Here is a 4839-nt window from a genome sequence, read left to right on the forward strand (position 1 = left end):
ACAGCTCACTGACGTGTGTCTAGGCAGGTCAAGCAACCTGGCAAGCATCCCACGTTAAAATCGCCTTGGCTCTGATCGTCATACAGTGGGAACACCAGAGTTGGGTTGACCTGTTAATTACATGACATCATTGAACGCAACGTACGTACGTCAACACACACTGCCAGCCACGTCTGATCTAACAAGCAGAAACAAGTCTGCTTACATTCGATAAACATGGAAGAGCAGTGGCGAGAAGGATTTGGAGAAAGAGTGAAACAATAAAGCACTCTTATTACGCCCTGACTTCCTTACACGTTGCTCTCCATTGTTTACTTTTCTGATACCTGTCGCTCTGGTGACAGCTTTTATCAAAGCTAACCCAGAGTGATGGTGTCATCATTCACACAGCTGTGGGGGGACAGAGGCCATGCAGCTTGCCGGGGAGGGGTTAGACCCAGCTTTTTTTGCCAGCAGGAAGGGAGCTAAATGCCAATTGTTAGCGGGTCGACCCACGTTTGAAAAACACAAGTTAACACTGCATTTTCAATGGGAAAGAGGCTTTAGAGTGGTGAATAAAGAATATTAGGAAGTAGGGATTCAGGTAATGGGATAATTAGGAGGAAGACAGATAAGGAGTAGAAAGGTAAGGGAGGCTGCAGTTGAAATAGTGTCACAGATTAGAAGCATGAATTAACTGGGAGTAGAGTACTAGCCTGGCGCTATCCCAGACCTAAGTTAACACATTAACCTGAGTTGAATAATTTTGTTAATAATGTGTTAATGTTAATAATGTGTTTTGGGAGAAAGAAATCCAAAAAAACATTTTAGTTAGTATTTGACTTTTGTTGCCTTTAACCCAAAACAAAGAACAACATTCTAATTCCTTTTTGGACCATTCTCTGATAAATCATGTAATTGCTGACATCATCAGGACATCAGCAGTCTCACAAATACTCCCCATAAATTGTCTTTTATGAACAACCATGGCATGTTCAGTCATCCATCAAGTAGATTTTTATTTCAGAAGCATAGATATGAGATTATGTTTGCATTCATGCATTATAATTATTATAAACCAATAAATAATACCAAATAAAAAATTATCAAGAATATATGATGTAACCATTTAATGAACATTTTTCAAAGGGGTTAGTTTAATCACCGAATTTACGTAACTGTATATGAGAGGTACATTTATCTTTGTGCGATAAAAAAAATTTGCTATATCGTTTAACAAACTATACTTCTTTGTGCTTTTAAAAACTTCTGATCAGAGGGAAATTTCATTTCAAACTTCAAGTTCTTGGCTGATTAAATGATGCTTTTTTACTTTTTCCTGAAGTTCTTCATGCTTAGTCAACAGGGAGTGTGATTCATGATGATCCTAGAAGCTAATCCAATCACAGACATACAGTCACACAGCGTGCTACAGTAATAGGGGTCTTGCTTATGCTACACATATGCTAGGTTAATAACAACTTAGCACGCACACATATAAATGGACTACCTCACCCACAATGAGGTAATAAAGGTTCTGTTCACTCAAAGGTATGAACACAGTTGCTCATGTTGAATTAGAAAAGTCTTGCACAAACTTGCCAGGTGCTTTCTCACAGCATTCAGGGGAGATTGCAAACATTAAACCAAACAAATTGACCAGCTGACTCACAAAACCACAGCCACCTTTTCAAAAAAAAAGAAAAAAATCCTATTTAGCTGGTCTGTGGAACTCTTATATCCATATGGGTAAAGCTATTAGTACATACCATGTATTAGGTATGAGGCTATTTACCCTCGGATGTGGCTGACATTTCCTATCGAATGCCCAGATTTGGCAGCAGCAGTGAAGACGTTCTGTTTCTTATTATTCATCTTTCTGGTCATGGTTTGATATATACAAGTGGTGCAGGGACAGAAAGAGAAAGAGAGAGCATGAGCCGATGGAAGCCATGTTGAATAGTAGCAAGGGCTAAACTAAAACCATGTGCTGCTGTGGTCTGAAACTTTGTCATGACTAACTACCTCTGGGAGAACGGATGTAGATTTGGACACTGAAGGGGAAGAAAATCCCTTTTTTCTGTTGACTGACAGCAACTAGAAAGGGGTGATTTGTTGTGATTTAATACTCATAAAGAGTTGACACTTAAGCTATTGACCTCCATGTGAGTTGTGAGTGCAGCAGTAACTACCCCATTACAGATTTTGATGTGATATCAGATTGCAGAAAATATCTGTGGGCTGGTTTAACAATTTAATACCCAGGCTTGTTTCTGATAAAATGTGATATTGACCTATTGTAACCTGTAGACAGGAGCACTGCTGTCTCTGTGGCACAGTCTTTGGTCATATGCTGCAGAGAAAATTGCATTTTTGCAGATTAAAAATTCTAACATGCCAAGGTTTAAATGGGGGGGAACCAGGCTGTAAAAGAAGAATATGGCCCACAAGGGACACCGTTACCGTTACTCTTAGACACTTTAAAGAATGTTATCTCAGTCTTTGGACCAATCAATCATTTGCCATTGAACCAGTTTTGGTTCTTGTTCATCCTGAACCTTTGAAATCGGCCAAATTCCTCACCTTCCAAATGTCTTGACTTCCACATAAAAATAATGTATAGCCATATATTTTCAGAAAGTTTACTTATTTAAAAAATAAATGGAGTGTTCTCTCTTCAGCACGAAGATAATCCACAGCAATGAAAGAACAGTTGAATATTTATTAACCTAAAGAAATTGTATTGGCACAAGCTCCAGCCGCGATATTTCAGTCTCAGCCATTGACGTATTAAGATGTTATAAATCTGGCATGTGCAGGCAGAGCATACCTCAGCAGTAGGTCACGCATTAGGAAATAATATGCATTGCACTACATTTCTCAGTGATAGCTGCAAGAATTTGTGACCAGAGTTTTTTTTTTCTGTTGTGTTAATGGGAAAAGCTTTGATGCGTACTGTAGAGTCTCTGCTAGGGTGTTAACTTGAGCTGACCTCTTTCCAGCTACTTTGCCAAGGCGGCCACATAAAACACACTGACACAGGGAACAGAGGTCTGGCTCAAAGGAACAAACAGAGTTTGGGTTTACTGAAAGATAAAATAATAAATTAGAGGTGTGTTTATAAAGGTATGCTTCAGATTTTATACTTTGCATTACCATTCTTCTCAATATAATATGCTGTTTTTATTAAGTAATACAACAATAAAATTGACTAAAATGCAAACCACATTTGTTATCTATTTCATAAAGAAATCCAAATTGTGATTTGTGCTGTGATGTAATAATATGGGGTAAAGTTCAAATGTCTCTTTCTTTCAAATGTAATGAAGGCAAAGACAGTTTGATTTTTTCTCATAGTGATGACTTTTGTTTTAACTTAGTAAATGCATAAATATTTTTACACAGTATAAATTTGGGCAAGAAAATTAAAAAATAAAACATAAAAACTGTTCAAAAACAATGGTGAGAAATACTCAGTCACCTGGAATCAAATGCAGAGAACACAATGGGACACTTTTAATAAACAGCATTGGTGTTACATCCCCTGGCTGGGTCTAGGATATAAAAGGGACCAACATGAATTTAGACACTGAATGGAGGAGTCAAAGTGGCATTTAAAAAGGTTTATCTTCAGTCATTTTTTATGAACATTTCCGTACAGACTGGTAAAAGCTTCAAAGAGAGCTCAGGACAAAACAACAAACAAAACAACCCTAAAAGAAAAAGAACTACAACTACAACTGCTCCCCCGGCGCCGCACAATGGCAGTCCACTGCATATATATATATATATATATATATATATATATATATATATATATATATATATATATATATATATATATACAAACTACCTAACAAACGAGAGCACTGGGTTTAAACAAAAAGGCAGTTCTCCCTACCAAAGCCATCTGAACCGTTTACATAACACCAAATTGACAGGGCATTCAACCCTACACAAAACAGTGGGGGTGTATGGCAGACAAATGGCACAGAAGTGCAGCTTCACAGCCCTTAAATAGTGTGCAGGTGATTGCTGATTGGAATCTTAGCGGTGGAGCCTAAAACAGAGAAACGTATTACTTTTGTGCGAAAACAAAATAGGATCCATCTCAGGTATGAGTCAATTGGAGATATAACATTTTTATTTCACAAAGAATTTCGTTAAAAAAAAAAAATACTAGTTCAGTATGCCCTTTACTGAGAATTTATTTATTTTTCCATTGCACAATTCATTTAAATCCATGCTAAAGAGAGACAAATTAGATAAATTAAGTGTTGAAAAACAAGATTTCTAATAAAATCCCTGTTATGACAGAAAATATCAAAATGCTAGTGACGGTTTGGATCATAAAAACAAAATTGATTGCTTTAAAAATGATAGAAAACTAGGGACACCAAATACTTTTTTCCTTTTTAGTTGTGGCTACTTCCAACCAGTTTCAATACATGTATATTTTTATGAAAATGTTGAAGGCTTTAGATTTATGTGACTTAAACTTGAATCTAAAGGTTTAGCTCAATTACTTTAATCCAAAGGTTCTACACAGAATAATTGGGCAAGTGTAACTTGCCCAATTATTAAGTGTTCAACTGTCTCTTTTTTCTTAACAAGGTGATTGCTGCCAATAGCAATGTTGTCTATCATCAAAGTGGGACCTTCTCTCTTTAACTTTGTTTTTTTTTCCCAGTCAACCCGCAGATGGCTAAAACCAGTTGCACATATGGTATATTCTTAATGAATGGCCATAATGTTAAATGTGCAACGTTCTTTTCCGCTAATACAACATGGTAGCCTAGGATAAAGAATTGCAGTCAGGTGGGTTTTCTTAGAAAAATTTCTTTGACTGCAATACCTCGC

The sequence above is a fragment of the Cyprinodon variegatus genome, unplaced genomic scaffold (assembly GCF_000732505.1).
Source record: "Cyprinodon variegatus isolate N-32 unplaced genomic scaffold, C_variegatus-1.0 Scaffold1040, whole genome shotgun sequence".
Lineage (NCBI taxonomy): Eukaryota > Metazoa > Chordata > Actinopteri > Cyprinodontiformes > Cyprinodontidae > Cyprinodon > Cyprinodon variegatus.